The 23,547-nt window shown below is 41.2% G+C and overlaps 1 protein-coding gene across 2 annotated transcripts in view; it reads right to left on the bottom strand.

The window, feature by feature from the left end:
- PHACTR4 (phosphatase and actin regulator 4) overlaps positions 1 to 13,978 on the bottom strand; it is a 103,841-nt gene extending 89,863 nt beyond the window's left edge. For both annotated transcript variants that reach the window (XM_032863929.1, XM_032863930.1), the window contains exon 1: positions 13,848 to 13,978. The gene's annotated coding sequence lies outside the window, so the exon portion shown is untranslated. The remainder of the gene's footprint in view (positions 1 to 13,847) is intronic.
- Positions 13,979 to 23,547: the final 9,569 nt, after the last annotated feature.

Raw genomic sequence — 23,547 nt, 5'->3', positions numbered from 1 at the left:
TATATATATATATATATATATATAGAATAGTGCCTGGAAGACAGTAAGTACACAATAACTTTTTTATTTAACTATTTATTTTTAAAGATTTTATTTATTTATTTGTTAGACACACAATGTATACAAGCAGGGAGAGTGGCAGGCAGGAGAAGCAGGCTCCCCACTGAGCAAGGAGCCCAATGTGGAACTTGATCCCAGGACTCTGGGATCATGACCTGAGCTGAAGGCAGATGCTTAAGTGACTGAGCTTCCCAGGCATTCCACATTAACAACTATTTTTTAAATGAATGAGCTCCAAATCCACATGTCCAATTCACTAAACACCTCCACCTAGATATCCACAATCCTCCATTCAACATATACAAAACAATTCATCACCTGCCTCACTCATCCTTATTCCCACCTCTTCGGGCAGCTTTCTAGCTCGCCACTATCCACCGAGTTGTTCAAACCAGAAATCTCATCCTCCACATCGTATGAGTCATTTCCAAAACATACCTCACAGCCAACCCTTTCTTTGTCTTCATTGCCTGAAGACAGGATAGAATCCAAAATATTTTACTGCCTCTCATAGCCCAGCAATTGTGAAGTGTTCCTAAACTGGGGCCTACAAACTCAAGTCTTTGTTCTCCCTCCTCAAGTGAGGCAATCCCTGCAGGAAACTTCCCCGACTGAGCCTCCAGATGCTTCTTGCTGTGATGCTCTCTTTTGTGTCCACTGTGATGATGACGGATCCCCGGTCAGACATGGCACTGTGCCGCAGTTCTACAGCTTTAAATACAATATATACACTGATGACTTTCAAATTCATATTGCCAGACTCAATCTCTCCTCTGAACTTCAAACTGGTATATCCACAGACTACACATCTTTATTTGGAAATCTAGTAAGTTTCTCAGGCATAGTATATTTAACAACATATACTGTTATTAATATATGTTAATATGTTTATATATTAACAACATATAACATATATATAAATATTAATATAATATAATAAATATAAATAACAACATATATATAAATATTAATAACAACCACCTCTTGATTCCTCACTTCCTCACTCCTTTTTTTTTAAGATTTTATTATTCGACAGAGAGAGACACAGGAGAACACAAGCATGGCAGGCAGGGCTTGATCCCAGGACACTGCCACCCAGGCGCCCCCCCAAACTTGTTCTTTTTCCAGTCTCTCCTATTCAGTAGTTAAGGCCATAGATAAGGAAGGCAGGCAGGAAGGCAGGGAGACAAGGAGAGAGGGAGAAAGAAAAGAAGGAAGGAGGGAAGGAAAGAAGAAAGAAAAAGAAAAATGCTGGCAGTGTGTTAGTTGCTATTTCAGATCATTATTTCAGTAAAGAGGCAACTTAAGTTTTCCAGTTGCTCAGGACAAAAACTTTGGTGTCATGATTGACTCTTTTCTTTCTTTCACAACCACATCTAAATCATCACCAAATTTTACCGCCTCTGCCTCTGTAATATATCCATAATCTAAACACTTCTCACCACCCAACTCCAAGCTATGGCCACATCTTGCCTTGACTAGTGTGTCAACTCCCTAATCCGCCCTCCTTCCACTCAGACTCTTGTAATGTGTCCTCAGAGTGGTCTGGGCGATCCTTTGAAGAAGTAAAGCAGATCTGGTCTCCCTATTACATCTGAAATTAACTCCAAATTTCTTACCATGGCCCTTGAGAGTCTACATAACCTAACCCGCTTACTCACTGGGAGACTTCACTTCCATCATCCTGCTCGCTCAGTTCCTGCCGCACTACCCTATTTGCTGTTTCTGTAATTCAACAAGCACATTCTTACCCCAGGGCTTTGCAAGTGCTGTTCAGACAGCCTGGAATGCTCCACTCTCAGAAATTGCATGATTTGCCCCTTTATTTCATGTGGCAAATTAAATATGACTTGCTCAGAGGGGCCTTGCCCGGATTACCTTGTCCAATATGGCAAACCCCTTTCCATCACGTCCTATCCCTTCACCCTGGCTTATTTCTATTTTTAACTTATTGCTAAGTTAATGTATACAAGACCTGAGACAAGACAGATATTTTCTTATATTTTCTTCTTAAACTTTTAAAGTTTTAACCTTTACATTTTGGCCATCAATGCAACTAGAATTGATTTTTGTGTATGGTATTAGATAGAGATCCATTTTTTTTTATGACTAACAAATGATCTCTGTCTATTACTGAATAATTTATCTTTTCTCCACTGATCTGTAATGCCACCTTTGTCTCATATCATTTTCCCTATTCACAGGTTCCTCTACCAGCACTCTATACTATCCTATGTGTCTATTTTTTGATCCCAGGTCCAAAACCACATTGTCTAATAATCAGTTTTACAGTAAGTCTTCTTCTTTTATTTTTTTTAATATTTTATTTGTTCATTTGTCTTAGAGCAAGCACAAGCAGGGGAACAGCAGGCAGAGGGAGAAGGAGAAGCAGGCTCCCTGATGAGCAGAGAGCCTGCTTGATCCCAGGACCTTGGGATCATGACCTGAGCTGAAGACAGATGCTTAACCGACTGAGCCACCCAGGCGCCCCCAGGTTTATAATAAGTCTTGTAATCAGGTACAAGACAAGTTTCCCCAACTTATCTTCAGAAGTGTGTTGGCTGCTCCACATACATTTTAGAATCAACTTGCCAAATTTCATGAAAAAAAAAAAAAAAGTTATTGGAATTTTGATTAGAATTACATTTAATCTAAAAATCAAACTCGGGAGAACTTTGTTTATAATACTAAGTTTTCCGATCCATGAATATTTTATCTCTACCATTTATTTAGTGTCCTCTCTATTTGGACCATCTTTGTCTTTTAAACAGAGTTTCGGGGGAACACATTCTAATTTATTTCTATTGCGATTAAGAAATATTTTGTATTCCTTCTTACCACCTTATTTCCTATTTTTCATTTGTCCCACTTTGCTGATCTTTTCTCCTTTTTTGCCTTCTGCTGTATCAATTTTTTTCTCATTCCTTTTCCTCATTTCTACTTATTTTTATTCTATTACTGTTCTTTTATTATTAGCTCTGAAATGAATATTTTACATTAAGTCTAAATAAGAACTCTTGGAATGCTTTCATTTTAAACCCCTTCCCTATATATATTTATTTGAGTACTTTCCATTTTTATATCCACAAATAAGATGTTACTGTTTTATCAAGTCAGTCCTTAAGAAGGTTTCCCTTACTATACATGTTCTTTGCTCATCATTCCTCTTTGCATCTCAGATGCTTGTTTCCAAGAAGCATTTTTCCTTCTTCCTAAAGTACATCCTTCAGAAGTTCCTTTGATGAGGTTCTATGGGAATATGTTCTCTCAGTTCCTTTGTTTGAAATTTTTTCTTTTAAAATTATTTTTGACACACATTTTTACTGAGTACACAATTCTTAGTTGACAGATTCTTTTTTTCTTTTAGCATTTTGAAAATATTGTTCCACTGTCTTCTTATTTCTAGTATTGGCTCAACTGGTACACACAACAATATCTCAAAAAGTACATATCCTGCTAGGAAAAATTATATATTCTTGGTACAATTGTTTAGATCTGTATTTACAACCAGAGTCTATCCTGGACACTCAAAATGAAACAAAGAATGAAAGCTATTAATGATGTGACAGGAAAAAATTTTTGTCTTTTGAAGTCTGTTCAAAAAAAGTTACAGTTGGGACGCCTGGGTGGCTCAGTTGGTTGGACGACTGCCTTCGGCTCAGGTCATGATCCCGGAGTCCCGAGATCGAGTCCCGCATCGGGCTCCCAGCTCCATGGGGAGTCTGCTTCTCCCTCTGACCTTCTCCTCGCTCATGCTCTCTCTCACTGCCTCTCTCTCAAATAAATAAATAAAATCTTAAAAAAAAAAAAAAAGTTACAGTTGGGGGGCGCCTGGGTGGCTCAGTGGGCTGGGGCCTCTGCCTTTGGCTCAGGTCATGATCCCGGAGTCGTGGGATCGTGGGATCATGGGATCGAGGCCCGTATCCAGCTCTCTGCTCAGTGGGGAGCCTGCTTCCTCCTCTCTCTCTGCCTGCCTCTCTGCCTACTTGTGATCTGTCAAATGAATAAATAAAATCTTAAAAAAAAAAAGTTATAGTTGGGAAATGCTTATTTTTAAACACAATCAACATCTAACATATTACTTAAGGATAAAGACTTAAAAATGGGACTAGGGGCGCCGGGGTGGCTCACTCGGTTAAGTGTCCAGTTCTTGACGTCAGCTCGGGTCTTAATCTCAGGGTTGTGAGTCTAAGCCATGTTGGGTGTGGAACCTACTTAAAAAAAGAAATGGGCTTAATATCCCCTTTCAAGAAAAAAACCTCCTCCTAGTTAAACAGTCTTTTTTGTTACCACTAAGAGGCATGAATCAGCTCTTTAAAATAGAGGTGTGGCTCACTGATAAGCAAAAGCACTCTCAAGGAAATATCTTAGTGAATTACAAAGGACATTATTTTCAGGAAAAATAAGATCTCAGGATGATCTTACTTTCAAGATGTTCAGATCAGAATTAATCCTATTATTTCTTCTCCTGAAATAATTGGGACTAGATTTGGGCTTCAGGAAATTAAAGTTTCTTTTTTTTTTTTTTTAAGGTTTTATTTATTTGACAGAGAGAGCAAGCACAAGCTGGGGGATCGACAGGCAGAGGGAAAGGGAAAAGCAGGCTCCCCACCGAGCAAGAAGCCGATGCTGGACTATATCCCAGACCACCAGGATCATGACCTAAGCCAAAGGCAGATACTGAGCCACCCAGGCACCCCTCCTTCAATATTTCCTTAAAAATAAAAGTCCTGAAGCCTTCTGCTAATAATATCTGTTGTTAGTACTTGAAAGAGACACTGAGATTATTCTTTGGGAATTAAAATTTTACAATCCACACAAAGTGGCTCAGGATAGGGATCTGTAAAGTCTCTTTAAAGAGAGTAACGGGGTGCCTGGCTGGCTCAGTTGGTGGAGCGTGCGACTCTCGATCTCGGGGTTGTGAGTTCGAGCCCCACATTGGGTGTAGAGACTACATTAAAAAAAAAAAAAAAAATCCTGTGGGCACCTGGATGGTGCAGTCGGTTGAGCTACTGACTCTTGGTTCCGGCTCAGGTCATGATCTTGAGGTCGTGGGACTGAGCCCTGAGTTGGACTCTGCACTTAACAGGGCTTCATCTCAGAACCCTGAGATCATGACCCGAGCTGACGCTTAAACAACTGTGCCACGCAGGCACCCTTAAAGTTTCTATTTAATAGGTGAAGTCTGGTTACATATATATCTATACGGTATTAGAAATCTAGCAAAAATGATCTGTCAAAAGATGGACTTAAATAGACTTTAAAAAAAAGTTTCATGTGTGTCTGGATCATAGTGATACCAAGTATAACTATCTCATGAAAGAATACTTAGGGTCATTATTTACAAGAATTTAATGTGGCATAATTGATGTTTAGGAGGTTAACCCTTTTAATCTCTTCTAGTTAAAAGGAAGAAGTTGCTCAACAACTGCTCTTTGATATTTTCGTTTCTACTCTGCCCTCTAAAAGCACTAGCACATACCAAAATATTTTATTTACCAAATCCCCTAAAACTTTTATTATTCATCCCTTAACACCAATGCCCTAAAGATGGTTAAATGCTTGCTTTTCAACTTCATTCCAATGGTGCCTTTCCTGCAGAGAGTTAAGAGGCTAGAGGGAAGCTTCTGATTGCTACAAAATAAACTTTCATCTTTCTATAAGGACAAAGAGGGGATAATTAAAACAAAAACAAAAACAAAAAACAACTATAAAGAAATAAGCCAGACATAAAAAGACAAATATTATATGATTCCACTTGTATGAGACACCTAGAATAAGCAAATTTATAGAGACACAAAGTAGAATAAAGTTTACCAGGGGCTGAGAGGGGAAGGCAATGGGAGTTATTATTTACTGGGTAGGGTTTCAGTTTGGGATGACAGAAAAGTTTTGGAAATGGATAGTAGTGATTGCTGCACAATGTTGTGAATGTTCTTAATGCTACTGAATTGTATACTTAAAAAAGGTTAACATGGTAAATTTTACCACAATTAAAAAAATATTAAGTGTGCAATGATTACCATAGTTGCAAACAAACAGACTTATTTATCTTATGCCACAGATTGCAAAGATATTTAACAGAATGGTCCTGATTGGCCTGTGGCTACAGTGAAAGGACCAAGTCCTCTCCCAATTACAAAGAGATGGTGTTCCAGAAGCCACTTACCTAATTTTATATAAGCATTAGGGTATGCAAGAATGTTAGAAAAATTCCCAATCTTATTGGTATCACCAGTAGATAAGAAATACAGTGTCATCTCTTAATACATAAAGCAAAACCACACCCATATCCTGAATCCTAATGCTTTCCCTCAGATTTAAACTCAGAGGAAGGAACAGGAGGCAAAGTTGGGTGTGTGCAAGCAAAAGAGAATGGAAAGAATTCTTTATACCCTGTGACCTGTCCTATGCAGTTACTCTCAATATCTACTGAAAGTGTTATTTAGTTATTTATTTTTTTAAAAGATTTTATTTATTTATTTGAGAGAGTGAGCAAGCACACAAGCAGTGGGGAGGGGCAGAGAGAGAGAGAGGGAACCAGGACTCTGGGATCATGACATGAGCTGAAGGCAGATGCTTAACCGACTGAGCCACCCAGGCACCCCCAGGTTTATAATAAGTCTTGTAATCAGGTAGGACAAGTTTCCCCATTTTATCTTCAGAAGTGTGTTGGCTGCTCCACATACATTTCAGAATCTTTAAAAAAAAAAAACAAAAAACTTTTCAGGACACCGGGGTGGCTCAGGGTTAAACAGTTGCCCTCAGTTCAGGACATGATCCCCAGGTTCTGGGATCGAGCCCCACATTGGACTCCTTGATCAGTCAGGAGCCTACTTCTCCCCTGCCTGCTGGCAGCTCTCCTGTTTGTGTTTGTTCTCTCTCCTGATCTCTCTCTCTGTGTCAAATAAATAAATAAAATCTTTTAAAAAAACAAAACTTGTCATCTTAAAAAAAATTTTTTTTTATTAAAAAAAAAAAAGGAAATTACTGGATCAGCAAATTATGAACATTTAGTTCTTGATTGGTATTACCAAACTGTTTGCTAACATCAGTATCCTAATTTGCAGTGCCACTAACCGCTTACTGTGCTTGTTTATTCACAACCTACCTTCTTAATAATGGATTTTAATATTTTAAGATAAATGTATTTCCAGCTTAAGAGTTCTAAATGCTACATATTTATTGTTTTAACCTTAAATTTTTTTGAGTACAGCTGACACATAACCATTTTAACATTTTAATTGTTAGGAAAGTCAAACATATTCCTATGACTGTAAATTTTGTTGTTTTGCTCATATTTATTAAACGCTCTACAGTTTACAAAGACCTCTCACATACTTTACCTCATCTCATGCCCCTAGAGAAATGGTCATTATTTCTATTTTATAGATAAGGAAACTAAAGTTTAAGGAGGTTAGCTGACTTTGATATTCACAGTGACAGTGTGATAGAGCTGGAACTAGAACCCAGGTCTTCAGACTCCAAAGACAGGAAATACATTATATTGAGTAAACAGGTCAGAGCTTTCAGATGGTCAAAATCAACACCTGGTGTTTTAAATATAATAGAGAAGTTAAACTGAAAACCAAGGCTGAATCTGAAAGCTGTAGAGTTTCAACCACCTCTTCCCTAAAAAAATCAGACAGGCACTAAACACACTTCCTCTCCTAAAATCCCCTGGAATGTTTTTGGTTGCAAATCATAAAATCTTAGAATTTGAGAGACCAACTAATCCAGGGCACTCTATTCAGAAATGAGAAAATTGAAGCACAAGGCTTATGACCTGCTTAGAGATGGCAGCACCAAAGCCTTTTATGACAATATAGTGTGTTTTCTTCTAAGGCCCATACGACAGTATTCGAGAGATTCTGCTTTGCTGAGAATGTAGGAGACAGAATGCCTGGACTAAGAGAAAATTCGTGCCTGACCTCAGCTAGCCCTAACTGCTGTTGGGTAGCCCTCTCCCTCATCTTTGTTCGGCTGCCTTACCTTTTCCACCACTGCTGTTCCAAAACTTTTATCACTTTCTGAAGTCCACTAGCCCACTCTCACCTTTTATCGTTCCACAGATAACCTAACCCCTTCCTTCTTAAAGGCAGATAAATAAGAGGTCATAAACCTTAACAGACCTTATAAGGCAGAAATTGTGATCCTGAGTTTTGCAGTCAAAATATATCTGGATTCCAGATCTCTTCCATTACTTATATGGTGCCTTTGGGAGATGAAGTTAATCTCTCAAAGCCATAATTTCTTCAACTGACAAACGGGAATGCCCACCCACTCTACGGAATTTTTGTAAAATTAAGTAATACATATAAAAGTGTCTAAGTTGCCTGGCTGGCTCAATCTGTGAAGAATGTGATTCTTGCTTGACCTTGGGGTTGTGAGTTTGAGCCCTACATTGGGTGTAGAGCTTACTTTAAAAAAAAACAAAAACAAAAACAAAAACGTACCTAGAGCAGTGTACAGAGTAAACAACTGAGGACTACTCCAATTTCAGTTCCCATTTCCAACACTTCCAAACATATCTTCCTCAATCCTTTCTTCATGTTTCCCTTTCAACGCTCACCTCTCCGTGTGGTTTCAATTTTATCTCCTTCCAGGGCTTCGTTATGTCCCTTTTCTCTTGTGCCAATCTTCAGTGTCTGCCTCTCTGCTGTCTCCTTTTCCTTCACCTTCCAACAGGTCAAATCTCTCCCATCTTTTAAAATCAAATCAGGGGCGCCTGGGTGGCTCAGTGGGTTAAGTCTCTGCTTTCGGCTCAGGTCATGATCTCAGAGTCCTGGGATTGAGCCCCACTTTCTGGGCTCTCTGCCCAGCAGGGTGCCTGCTTCCCCCCACCTCTCTGCCTACTTGTGATCTGTCAAATATATTAATAAAATCTCTTTTTAAAAAATTTTTAAAAATCAAATCAAATCAAACAAAAAGGTCCTCAAAATCCAACTCTTCTAGCACTTACTCTAAGTATCTCTCCTAAATGCTCTAACCTACCGGAAAGACAGCAAGCAATTATCTTTCAAAACAGATGAGATTATGTCAATTACCTGCTTTAAAAACCTTTGATGGTTTAACAATTCCTTAATCATGAAGCCTGCACTCCTTAGCAAAACATTTGAATCCTTCTCAACACCTGGCCATCAACCTTTGCTTTCAGCAGCCACTGTATTCTTCAACTACTCAACCCCAGGGGTCCAGAGACCCCCCCTAAGCATTCTATAACTTTCTAAAATTATATGCATGTTTGCGTATGTGCAGTTGTCTGGGTGAAAATCCATTCCTCTTTTCAAATTTCTGAGAGGGGGCATCTGAACCGAAAAATATTAAAAACCAACTGCAAAATCCTCTTAAGCTATACCACACTCCTCACTTTATTTATTTATTTTTTTAAGATTTTATATATTTGACAGAGATATATCAAGAGAGGGAATACAAGCAGGGGGAGTGGGAGAGGCAGACTCCCTGCTGAGCAAGGAGCCCAGTGGGGGGGGCTGGAGCCCAGTGGGGGGCTCGATCCCAGGACCCCGGATCATGACCTGAGCCGAAGGACTGAGCCATTCAGCCGCTCCCACACTCCTCACTCTTTCCCAGACACACACCTTACACTTTTGCACATCCATTCCTGTGCCAAACTGCTTTCTCTGGCTGATCGAGGTGGTGGTGCCTAAGGGAGTCAGGCTGGAATTACCTTAATAGTAACAGGTCTACTGGACGAATTCTTTTTCATCCCTCAAGAACAAGCACCCAAATCACTTTTCAGTCCCTTTCCTATATTGTAACACAGCTCTACTGAACACTTACCACGGTCACGTGTGGCAATGTTGTAAGCTCTTCAAGGCAGAGGCTCAATACCTTAACATCTTTTTTTTTTTTAACAGTTGTTTTTTTTTTTAAGATTATTTATTTATTTATTTTACAGAGAGTGAGACAGAGAGATCACAAGTAGGCAGAGAGGCAGGCAGAGAGAGGAGGAAGAAGGCTCCCCGCTGAGCAGAGAGCCTGATGCAGGGCTCGATCCCAGGATCTTGGGATCATGACTTGAGCTGAAAGCAGAGGCTTTAACCCACTGAGCCACGCAGGCGCCCCACCCCTTAACATCTTTTTTGTACCTACAGAATGTAATCCAGATCCCAGCACCCAACAGGCAAAACAAAAATCTGCTGAATAAAAGAACCGTTGATGGCGCTGCATTTGTATTCTGGTATTCTCCACAACTACCCCTGCCCACTTTTGTTATTCATTCACTCATTCAATATACATTTATAAAATTCAGAAAAACACCTGGCCCGGGGCGCCTGGGTGGCTCAGTGGGTTAAAGCCTCTGCCTTAGGCTCAGGTCATGATCCCAGGGTCCTGGGATCGAGCCGCGCATCGGGCTCTCTGCTCCGCGGAGGGCCTGCTTCCTCCTCTCTCTCTGCCTGCCTCCCTGACTGCTTGTGATCTCTCTCTCTGTCAAATGAATAAATAAAATCTTTAAAAAAAAAACAAAACACCTGGCCCTATGTGCTAAGCAGTAAGGATACAGACTAGGACACAGTCCTTGCCATTAAGACCTTTAACTGTGACAATACAGAACAAATATTAAGGGGCTTATTTGATGAGTGCTTAAAGGGTTATGGTGGCCCATGTGAAGACATGACTAACCGTCACAGAATGTCTTACAAGGAGACATCACACTCTCTTAGGCCAGAGAATCTACTCATTCTTTATCTCTTTCTTTACAAACAATCTTCTTCCAATGCTCCTTTCCCTTTTCTAAAGGGTATAATGTGACCAAATACCCTACTCCTGAAATAATTCCAGAGAGAGAGCAGGAATGATCATCTCTGTGTTAAAGATGAGAAAACTAACCTTCAAAGAGGTCACTACTCAAGGTTGCACATAAGAGAGGATTTTATTTAGTACTTACTTACTGTCTGACTTCCTCAGCCACCACCACCCTGAATCAGTCTGTAAGCCCCAAGAAGGAAGACTTTTGTTTTCACTCCTTTGTCCTCAGGGTCTGATTCCTGCATTTCCAGGAATCTAGTTCCAGTGTCTAGACCACAGCAGGCTTTCAATAAATATACGTTGATTGAATGAATAGATGAATTGATTCCAAAATAAAGTTGACCAAGAGCAAAATACACAAGGGCAAAAATTTCCTTCCCATCATGATGGCTTAATAAGAGATTTAAAACAGGCTTCTACTAGTTAGAAAGGCTAGACCAATTGTATTGACTCAAGTCCATTGGCATGTTATGTATTTTACATAAGAAGAATTTAAGTAAAGGGGTGAAGTAAGTTTCTATTTCTGATGTCACATTCATGGCATGTACTGACATAAAGCCAAGTTTTAACTGCAGGTTTCAAACTGATTAAAAGTTTTCACAAAAAGCAAACACTAAAGAAAGCCATTTTCTTGAGTCTTGACACTGGCTAGAAAAGTATCTCAATTTCAATTATTTCTTTGATGTCAGTTCCAGCAGCCAAAACTGCTGTATAGATGTTCTCCAACGTATTTGTTTAAAAACCTTTAAGCAAAGATTAGCAAAAACTTTTTAGTAATGATTAGACAAAACCACAGCCCAGTAACTCACCACTATTTCACTCCCAGGGCTCCATAAAACTGCCTTGGTCTGAAGCACAAGGCAATCAAAATGTACCATCAAACAAGGTGATGGGACCAAAATTAAATATGATTTATGGTTCAGTATGACATTGTTTATGTTCTAGAAACTCCGGTTCCTTAGAAATGATTTTGCTCTGATTAGAAAGTACTGCCATTATTTTTCTCCAATATTTAAATTTCAATAAATCATAAGCTGTGGGTGGTGGTGTGATGAGTAACTTCAACAGGTATGAAGTAATGTAATGAAAAGAGCACTGGACTGGAGTATAGTTTAGGCTACTATTTCCTATCTAGGTTAATTGTGTGACCTTGGGCAAGTCATTTAACATTTTAGAGGCTGTGAATTTAACATTTATTAGCTGTAAAATTAGAAACACCACCTCACAGAACTGTAGTGAGAAATTACATAATATATATGATGCACTGTTTTCAAAAAATAACACTAATAGCAATGCCATTTTTAAAAAAAGATTTTATTTATTTATTTGTCTGAGAGAGAGCAAGTGAACACAAGCAGGGGGAGAGGCAGGCAGAGGGAGAAGCAGGCTTCCTGCTGAGCAGGGAGCCCACTACAGGGCTGGAACTCATGACCCTGGAATCATGACTTGAGCCAAAGGCAGAAGAAGCCTAACCCCCTGAGCCAACCAGGCGTCCCAGCAATGTGGTGTTTGAACAAATAACAGCCAGTCATTAGCAACTACTGTTCTTAGATTATTCTAGAGCAATTCTGTGGATGCTTCTTCAAAACGCAGGTGGGAAAACAACCAATCCCTAGTCATTGCTGGATTAAAAACTGAAGAACAACTGCATTAAAGACCTCCATCCCTGTACAATATTACCAACACAATATGGGATTCCCAGAGTAAATCACTTCCATTATGAGATATCAACATAATAAAGTACAATAGCTTTATCTGCCAACTTGACTAGGAGGGAATTTAACCTATATAATAACCTTGATAATCTTCCCTGTTTCATGTAAAGGGGTCCTGGTTGTCTTCATTTCAGAGACTTGAAATACTAATTACTTTCCAAAAAGTAGTGTCCACACTGGCTTTCAGAAAGCTTTGGCTTATGCTGAATCTAGCAACGCAGTCTTCCAACGGAGCGTACATTAAATTACCACTATCTAACAAAATTTGGTTAAAACCACACAGTTTGCCAGTTTCAGTGCGGACTACCTCTCCTCCCTCAAACTGGCTTCATTCCTATTACTTGGCGAACTAGTCTCTTTGTTGCTTTCGAGAAGCAACTAGGTTTCTGGTTTCCCTATAACGAGGATCCTTCCATTAATGGACGTTTTCTTCCAACTTTTTGTTTCGAGCAGAAGAAATAAAAGGATTGGCGGGTACGAGGGGCGAGGAATTGGGTGGCTGGACGAAGTCCTGCAACTTTCTTCTGCATGCAATGAATGAAAAAACTGTTTCGTGCCCTATAAATCACTTTCTCTCCTCCGAGATCCAAGAAGTGTGCGAACCGCGAACCGCACTGGTTCTTTGGTTCCCCGATCACAGCCGCAATCTATACCGACACAGCAGTAAATTCGGTCCCTTCCCAGTTTCCCGGGGAGGGAGCTCACTTCTTTTCCACAGGCCCATCCCCCTATCGAGAAAAACGCCTGCAGACTCGTGCCCCGAAGCCGCGCGGGGCTGACGTTTCAGAGTTAGACAATAACCTCGAGGGTTTTCAACAGAAACTCCTTCTGCCGCTCCGAGCCTCCACTCTGCCCAGCCAAGATGCAGAGGTCCGACCGAGGACGGGTTTGAAAAATGGACTTTGACCTGATCCGGTTACCGCAACCGGATCCTCAGGGACCAGTCCCCATTAGGGGTGGCCCTACGGGCTCCACGGAGGAGGCGACTCCACGCACGGGCACAAAGGGGCTGCCCAGACAAAAGAGCCCCGCAAAATCGCTGGGGGCGGAGTGGGCTAGCCGGCGCCGGACGCACTACAGGCGGAGAAACCACGGCGGGACCTTTGTGGGAGGGCGGAGAAGGAGGCGGCGGCCCCGGCCCAACCCACCCCGCCCCGGCCCGACCCCACCGCGGCTCCGGCCGTTACCCCCGCCCGGACCACCACCTCCTCGCGGAACCGAAAACACTGCCGGAGCCTAGGAGACACCCACAGCCAGACCCCGCGTACTTCTCGCTCACTTTCCCTTGTTCCTCGAACTCACCCGGGTGGCCGCCGCCGCCTCCTCAGCCTCCACAGTAGTTTCCCCCGGAAATCCTACCTGGCCCGCCGAACGCCTGGCCGCAGCCGGAGCCTCCGCCCCGGGAGGGGGAGCGGGAGCAGGCCGGACAGTGAGGGGGTAGGAAGTGCCTCCGCGGGGCCTCACGGGACTTGTAGTCTTCAGCAAGGGCCAGCTGGGTCGCGAGCGGGACAAGATGGCGGGACCCTCTAGCTCTCCGCTCTCCGGGCCGTCAGTACTCCACGGCGTCTTTGGGCATGCGCCACCCGCTGCCTGCGCCGGGCGGGTGGAAGAACTTGTGCACCTTTCCTGATACCGAGAGGGCAAGGGTCTTTGGACTTGGGACGATAAAATTGAGTACTCGGCTGCAGGCAATGCCTAGGGAAGGAGCTGATGCTGCAAGTGTGCTGTTTTAGATTAACTGTTCAGTCCCTGTCCGGTTAAATTTCATTTATAATTTCTGCAAAAGGAAAAAACTCTTGAGGGCCAGTTTGAAGTACAAAAACTTATAAGTAAGTTATTCTCAATTTGTGCATAAGGAAGAAACCCAGGAATCATTCTTGACACCTCCTTCAGTCATTCTACATTCCATATATCTCGGTTACATTCCATTTTCTCCACTACCGTTAGAGGAAGCCACTGTCAGTCAGTCGTCTCTACATGCCTCACTAGTTTCAGGCCTCCCGGCTATCTTTCTCCAAGCACCTTCCTTGCTGCTGCCAGAAGATCTTGCTAAATGCCAACCTCATTGTGTCACAGCCCAAATTAGACCTAAGCGTATAACCTAAAGCTGCAAAACTTCTAGAGAAAAACGGGGAAAAAAATCTATGTGAGCTGAAAACACATAATCCATAAAAGAAAAAAAAAAAAAGATATATTGTAAGTCATAAAAATTTAAAAATTTTGCTCTTAAAACACCCTTATGGGGGCGCCTGGGTGGCTCAGTGGGTTAAGCCGCTGCCTTCGGCTCAGGTCATGATCTCAGGGTCCTGGGATCGAGTCCCGCGTCGGGCTCTCTGCTCAGCAGGGAGCCTGCTTCCCTCTCTCTCTCTCTCTCTGCCTGCCTCTCTGTCTACTTGTGATCTCTGTCTGCCAAATAAATAAATTAAAAAAATCTTTAAAAAAAAAAACAAAAAAAAACCACCCTTATGAAAATGAAAAGCTCCCTATCAGGCTCCTTGCTCAGTGGGGAGACTGCTTCTCCTTCTGCCTGCCAGAGGCTCCCCCTGCTTGTGCTAACAAAATCTTTAAAAAAAAAAAAAAAAAAAAAAAAAAAAGATGGAAAGGCAAGTCACACACTGGGACGAAATCCCAACAAGACCTGCATGCAACAATGGACTAATATCTAGAATTATTTCAGTCCATTAAGACAAAAAACCCGTTTATATTATATTTTATTTTTTTTTTTAGAGATTTTGTTTGACAGATCACAAGTAGTTTGAGAGGCAGGCAGAGAGAAAGAGAGGGAAGCAGGCTCCCTGCGGAGCAGAGAGCCCTATGAGGGGCCAGGACCCTGAGATGTGACATTTGCCGAAGGCAGAGGCTTAACCCACTGAGCCATCCAGGCGCCCCCCCAAAGATCCCAGTTTAAAAAATGATTTCAACAGACACTTTACCAAAGAAAATAAACTTATAGCAAACACATGAAAGATGTTAGGGAAATGCAAATTAAAACCACAATGAGATAATCTACACACCATGACTTGTACTATCAAGTGTTAACAAGGGTGTAGAACAAGAATTCTCATTCACTGTTGGTGGCATTGTAAAATGATACAACCACTTTGGAAAACCATATTGCAGTTTCTTTAAAAATTAAATATACACCTACCATATGGGCCAACCATTACACTGTAGGTATTTACCTTAAAAAAAAAAAATGGAAAACCTACATCTACACAAAGACTTGAAAGTTAATGTTCATAGCAACTTTATTTGTAATAGCTAAATACTGGAAACAACTCAAATGTCCTTCAAAAGGTGAATGGATATACAATGGAATATTCTTCAGTTGTTAAAAGGAATGGACTATTGATATGCACAACAACATGATGAATCTTAAAATAATTATGCTGAGTGAAAGAAGCCAGACATAAAGGAGTATGTTCTGTATGACTGTATAACATCCTAGGAAAAGCAAAGTAGTGACAGAAAGCAGATCTGCAGTTGTCTGGGGACCCAAGAAAGCAGAGGTATGGCCGGCAGACCTCATAAAGGGGATAAGAAAACTTTTGGGGGGTGATGGGTATATTATCTTGATCATGGTTATAGTTTCAAGACTGATAAGTTTTAAATATACCAAAACTCATCAAACTTCACACTTTAAATACATAAAATTCATTGCTCATCAATTATACTTCACAAAACCTGAAAAATAGTATAGTCAAAAAACTCTTTTAAAGAAAATCAGTGGCTTCCCAGTACCCTTAGGAAAAAAAAACAAAAATTATTGCCATCGAAGTTCTAATTGTGGAATTTTAATACCATCCGTGGGGAAGGGGATGGATATGGACGGCAATTATGAAATACCAGGTAACTAATGATGGTGATAACAGTAGTAGTAATAGCAGTAATAATAAAACTCCTTTTTCTTGAGCATCTAGGAATTTTACACATGCCTTAATTAGGATTCTGCCCAGAAAGCAGAACTAGAGACAAGTACTAGTTGCAGGTAATTTATTTGGAATGTGGTCCCAGGGATTTAATGTAAGATCCTAGAGTAAAACAGAAAAGATGGAGCCATCCCAAGGGTGCATTACCAACTGAGAGCACTGCTATGAGCACCTTGGGGTAGAACCTACCAAAACCATCTGAGGATTGTCTAGAATGCCTCTCAGAATGGTCCACCTAAGGACTGCTCTGAGAAGGATTTATCCATTGGCTTCTATGCCCCATTAATTAGGATTAGCCCAGGGGCATCAGCTCCTCTTACATTCTGAACAGGGTTCCACCAGTGTCCTGTAACCTGGTTTTGGAAAAGCTCCAGGACAGAATGCAGAAAAAAATGCAAGAAGAATTGAAGCCCTCACTAAGCTGTTTTCTGCAGCTTCAGCTAGACTCTAATGGAAGTCTGAGAGGATGTGGTAAGGCTATAGTGATACCAGAACATCCCTTGCATTGCTCAGATCTGTCCATGTTCTATATTAGATCCAATTTATCATGCTGTCTTCAAGGTGATGGCTGGCAACAATCTTTATGAAAGACTCAATGGCACTCATAATTCTTTGCAGGATGTTATGTTGCTCATATGCCTTTTGTGTCCTATAGCATACTCAGCCATATGGATGATTTTCATTAATATTAAATGAAAGAAGCCAGACCAAAGGAGCATATACTGTATGATTTCACATATATAAAATAAAACACAGGCAAAAATATTCTGCTGAGGGGCACCTGGGTGGCTCAGTTGTTAATTGGCTGCCTTCAACTTGGGTCATTATCCCAGGGTCCTGGGATCAAGCCCTGCATCCAGCTCCCTGCTCAGCAGGAAGTCTGCTTCTCCCTCTCCCACTCTCCCTGCTTGCATTCCCTCTCTCACTGTGTCCCTCTCTGTCAAATAAATGAATAAAATTTAAAAAAAATTCTGTTGAAAGTCAGGATAGCAGCTCTGCTTCATGGAGGAAGAGCAGTGTCTGGAAAAAGGTAAGAGGAGGTTTCTGGATGCTGGTAAGATTTTTTTTTTTTTAAGATTTTATTTATTTATTTATTTGACAGACAGAGATCACAAGTAGGCAGAGAGGCAGACAGAGGAGGTGGGGGAAGAAGGCTCCCCGCTGAGCAGAGAGCCCAATACAGGGCTCCATCCCATGACCCTGGGATCATGACCTGAGCCGAAGGCAGAGGCTTTAACCCACTGAGCCACCCAGGCACCCCTGGTAAGATAGTTTTTTGATCTGGATCTGGGTGCTTGGTCCATGGGTATCTTCAATTTGCAAAAATTCATTAATTGGGAAACCTATACTTTCCTGCATGTGTATTATACTCCCAACATAATTTTTTAAATGGGAAGTAGCCTGAGCCAAATCTCTTTGTCTTCTGAGAAACCAACTAACAGTAAACACTAGATGTGTCTAGACGGTTCAGTCACTTAAGTGTCTGGTTCTTGATCTCTGGGTGGTGACTTTGGCCCTGTGTTGGGTTCTGTGTTGGGTAAAGAACCTATTAAAAAAAAAAAAGGAAAGTAAACACTATTGCTAACCATTAATATTTCTGGATTTGCAGCTCACGCTGATTAAGAACATGGGCTCTGGCAAAAAAAAAACTGTTCTGCAACTCTCTGTGTGCCATTGTCCAAGTTATTTAAACTGGTTAAGATTCAGTTCTCTCATTGTACAATGGAAAACACAATAGAACCTATTATATAGGTTGGTGTGATAATTAAAGTAACATACGTAAAGTGGCCAGTACTGTACCTGATATACATTAACTACTCAGTAAACAATAACTGTTATAGGTAATATTAGTTTTTGTCTTTCTCTTTTTATTAAGTTTTCAAGTTTTCAGCAGTGAACATGGACACAGTCTGCAGGTGCAAGGATGTTCCTTGTAGCATTTTTTGAAATCTCAAAGAAAAATACTGGAGACAAGCTAAATATGCATCTACTGGACAATGGGCAAATCAACTGTGATATAGTCATAATACAGAATAGCACAAAACAGTCACAGTGAATCAGTTAAAGCTACAGAGATAGATGTGGATAAAAGAAAATGTTATGGGTGCCTGGGTGGCTCACTTGGTTAAGCAACCGCCTTCAGCTCAGGTCATCCTGGAGTCTTGGGATCGAGTCCCACATCCGGCTCCCTGCTTGGCAGGGAGTCTGCCTCCACTGAGCTCTCTCCTCTCATGCTCTCTCTCTCTCAAATAAATAAAATCTTAAAAAAAAAAAAAAAAAAAAGAAGAAGAAAGAAAGTGTTGAGAGGGGCACCTGGATGGCTCAGTTAGTTAATCATCTGCTTTTGGCTCAGGTCATGATCCTGGGGTCTTGGGATCAAGTCCCACACTGAGCCTCACATTGGGCTCTCTGCTCAGCAGGGAGACTGCTTCTCCCTTTCTGTCTGCTGCTCCCCCTGCTTGTGCTCTTTCTCTCTGTCAAATAAATAAATCTTAAAAAGAAAAGTTAATAGTTTTAGGTTATTTAATTTAAATGATATGTGTAAATACATACTTTTATATCCATAGTCTATACCTCGAAGAATACGTAAGCTTTCCTCTGTGGTGCGATAATAGTGCAATTGAATACTGTGTGATAGAGAAACTGATTTCACACTGTATACTCTTTCAGGCTCTTGGATTTTCCCTTCAATATAGACTCTTCTGTAAAAACACCACTATCAAAAAAGATAATTTTTTTTAAAAGCCAAGATCTTGGGGAACCTGGCTGGCTCAGTTGGTTGAGCATCGGCTCTTGATTTCAGCTCTTGTCCTGATCTCAGGGTTGTGGCATCCGGTCCTGTGCTAAGCTCCATAGTCTGTGGAGTCTGCTTGAGATTCTCTTTCCCTCTTCCTCTGCCCCTTCCCCCATTCTCACTCTCTCTCAAATAAATAAATCAATATTTTTAAAAACCCTAAGATTGGGATACCTGGGTGGCTCAGTCAGTTAGCATCTTCCTTGGGCTGATACCATGATCCTAGTGTCCTGGGATTGAGCCCTGTGTCTGGCTCCCTGCTCGGGGTAGTCTCCTTCTCCCTCTCTCGCTGCCCCTCAACTCATGCTCCCTCTCTCTCTCTCTCTCAAATAAATTTAAAAAACCCCCAAACCCTAAGATCTCAAAAAGTTTTGGGGAATCACTGAAACCCGGTTCTACCTACCGCAGTTTAAAATCACAGGTGATGGTGGTTGGACTGGATGACATCACCACAGTTTCAAATTCCACAGTTTCAAATTCTGAGAGCGCTCTCTTCTTTCACAGATGGGAATGGCTCTACAAACCTGGCCACTTTGATTGGGCTGAGAACCAAGTCTGATTAACTAACAAAAATGAACCGGACCAATCAGAGAACAATATGCAAATAAGTGACTGACTGTCCAGAGCTTGATCACTGGAGCTTTGAACTTCGCAGTTTATTTTATTTATTTATTTATTTATTTTAAGATTTATTTGACAGACCACGAGTAGGCAGAGAGACAGGCAGAGAGAGGAAGGGAAGCAGGCTTCCTGCCGAGCAGAGAGCCCGATGCGGGGCTCGATTCCACGACCCCGGGATCACGACCTGAGCCGAAAGCAGAGGCTTTAACCCACCGAGCCACCCAGGTGCCCCTGAACTTCGCAGTTTAGAGTGCTGCCACCTGCAGGCCACATTTCTCAACAGCCTGTCCCTGGAAATAAACTAGAGGGATTCTTCTCTCAGTTGAGTTTTCTCTGTAGGGCTCTGGATTGGAGAAAGAGTGATATAAATCTCTCCCTTTCTCCTTTCCCTTGAAGCTCACTACTCTGCCACAAACCCAAACTTGTGACAGTAGTTCCCAAGAATGGGGACTGTGGCATCAGACTGTCTGCCTTTACGTTGGGTCAATCAAATACCTCTTCTATACCTCAGATCTCTCATCTATAAAATGGTGATGATAACAGCTCTTCTGAATAGTTGTGAAGATTGAATCAGATCATGTAAACCACTTAGCACAATGGCTGGCACAGAGTAAGCAGAAAAAAAAAATCAATAGTTGTTATGCAGAGCTTCAGAAGTTTCTCCTATTCTAAACTGACAAATAGTACCTTGACACAAAACAGTGCAGTGGGAAGACCTTTGGCACCTGGCTCTACTGCTTCTGGCCTGTGACCTTGGGCAAGTGTTCTCACCTCTCTGAACCTTACTTGACCTCACAGGTGGTTTTGGATATTACATGAAATCATCTATATAAAGCACCAATCACAGTACTTGGCATAGAGTGGACAGTTAAACGGAGTGACAATGGAGTGATGATTAACACAGGATTAGTTACCAAGTATAGGCCAAGGTTGAACAGCTCAGACTGCAAACAGGCAGGCCACAGGCAGTCACTAACCAACAGATATTTTGGTCTGGCTCTCAGTGTTTTATAATTTTTAAATTAGTTTCTAGCATTAAAAGCTGAAATTCCACATTTAAGGCCAGATTCTTAACTTCTTTTAAAACGAGAAGGTTTGACAATGTATTATACCAGATCTACAAGGAAGAGAGCATATAACAGGGAGACCTAATTTCTTCCAAAGGATCCAAATAATGCTCCCTGAAGAAGTGATGTTAAAAGCTGAGACATTAAGATTAAATAGAGGCTAGCCAGATAAAGAGAGAGGGGACAATGCTCCAAGCGGAGGGACTGCTATGTCCAAAGGCATTGAATTGGGGAGATTAGTGCCTCCAGGAAATATCAGGAAAGCTCACTGGTTGGAGAACAGTGAGCAAGGGGAAGGTGGGAAGAAGATAAGGCTCTAGCAGGCACCTTAAGGATTTTGGACTTCATTGAGAGGACCAGTGTAGCTGGAAGCTGGGAGGTAGCCAGTTGGGGGCTAGATGATCAGAATGGAGAAGGTCAGGGGTCAACAGTTAGCAGCTGAAAAAACAGAAAAGTACTAGGGAAGTATAGGATCTATATCTAGAAAGACTGGGCATACACAGGACAGCCTGTCAGTTGTGGTCTGACAAAGGGCAGACTTTATAAGAACCAAGTTGAGGGGGATACCAGGGGGAATATCTTATGTTCATTTCAATTGTGGAAAAATGGGAAGAATAAAAATTTGGCAAAAGGACACATTAAAAACAAGACACAGAGCTAGATTCACAATACCTATCTCTAATTTGTTGCTTTTCTCACTACACTAGTTTTCTCAAGGTGAATAAACTCAGCACCAAAACTATGTTGCTAATAATAATATATCCTATTTATTGAGAGCTTGCTAAGTGTTAGGCTCTATGTATATGTGCCTTATTATGTTAGTTCGCTCAGTTAACAAATACGGTCCACCCAAAACATTATATACCAAGGCACTGGGCACATAGGAATAAATGAGACAGATACCATCTTTATCCTGTGGGAGTTCACAATCCAGAAAGGAAATGAGTAGTTGAGGAAGTAATTATAGAGGGTAATTGGCAGGTACTTTAGGGAGAGTATAATAGTGAACCCAACCTACCATGGGTGGCAGGAAAGGCTTTCTGGAAGAAGGGACAGCCAAGCTGAAAAAGTAGAAGTAAAACAAGGAAAGAAAAAGAGAAGGCATTACCTGGAAAATACTATTCTCCCCATAACCTGATGAGATAGAAACTATGGTTATTCTCTTTTCACAGATGAGAAAACTGATGTTCTTAGAGATTAAATAACTGATCCACTAGATAGTGCTAGGTCGAGGGCGTAAGCCTGGATTTACCTAGACCAAAGCTCATTCTCATGGCTGTTAAGCTACATATTTCTATTAGCTTGTCCTTTCCTTCCAATGGTCATATGAGTGGAATGGCATGTTAACTGAGATGTTTGCAATGCAGGAAGTTGAAATCATGGCTTACAAACCATTCAAGCATGTCTATGTCAGGGGTTGGCTGTCAATTTTGGAACGGCATCTATTTAGTGACACAGCTGTGCACTAATGCCTGAATGGATGTTTAGCTCAACTGGACATGATTCAACAGCTAGTATTGAGCGCCTACTGTGTGCCTGGAAAGGGGCCAGGCACTGTCAGAATGACAGAGATGATGGGTTCCTAAGTTCCTAAGTATGAGGCTTAAGATGGTGTTTATCGCTAACAAATGAAACAGTAACAAAGCCATAATCCTGGCAGTTAGAAACTGTAGGTAACTTGAAATAGCTACCAGATTCTGAGCATCAACCAGGTGCCAAGCACTGCGCGATACCTAAATGAAAATAAAAATGATAATGATCATAACTAAAAACCGGAAGCACATACTGTGTTGAGCAGTTCACACGTATTATCTGATTCTTTCAACCCATGTTTATTCTATAATGTTAGTATCATAGGATTAGTGACACTCATTATCAGTATGATAGGTAATATTGCCCATTTTACAGATGAGGAAATGGATGCAGAGATTTTAGTCTGAGATGTCAGAGCGAAGAGGTAGAAGAGCTATAATTCAAACCCAGGTCTGCCTGACTTTAAATTTGGGGCTTGAGGGTGGGGGGAGGGGCGCGCTCCTGGGTGGCTCAGTTGGTTAAGCGTCTGACTCTTGATCTCACCTCAGGTCTTGATCTCAGGATCTTGATCTCAGGGTCATGATTTCAACAGCCATGCCAGGCTCCTTACAAAAATAAATAAATAAATAAATAAATAAATAAATAAATAAAACAAAACAAAATAAAATAGATATAAATAAAATAAAATTTGGACTCTAGCCCATTGCACCATACTATCTCTGCAAAGCTTATAAAAACCCAGAGGAATTTAGTATGATCTGCATGGACAAGCATACATCTAGATAGAGGAAATAAATGTCAGTGCTTTTAAAACCCTCCAGGGAGGGGCGCCTGGGTGACTCAGTGGTTTGAGCCTCTGCCTTCAGCTCAGGTAATGATCTTAGGGTCCTGGGATCCAGCCCCACACTGGGCTCTCTGCTCATCAGGGAGCCTGTTCCCCCCAACCTCTGCCTGCCACTCTGCCAACTTGTGATTTCTCTTTCTGTCAAATAAATAAATAAAATCTTAAAAAATAAATAAAATAAAGGAAGAGAAAATTATTAAAAAAAAAAAAAAAA

This window comes from Lontra canadensis, unplaced genomic scaffold (genome assembly GCF_010015895.1).
Source record: "Lontra canadensis isolate GAN:19392208 unplaced genomic scaffold, GSC_riverotter_1.0 scaffold25, whole genome shotgun sequence".
Taxonomy (NCBI): domain Eukaryota; kingdom Metazoa; phylum Chordata; class Mammalia; order Carnivora; family Mustelidae; genus Lontra; species Lontra canadensis.
This window is presented reverse-complemented; position numbering and strand designations above follow the sequence as displayed.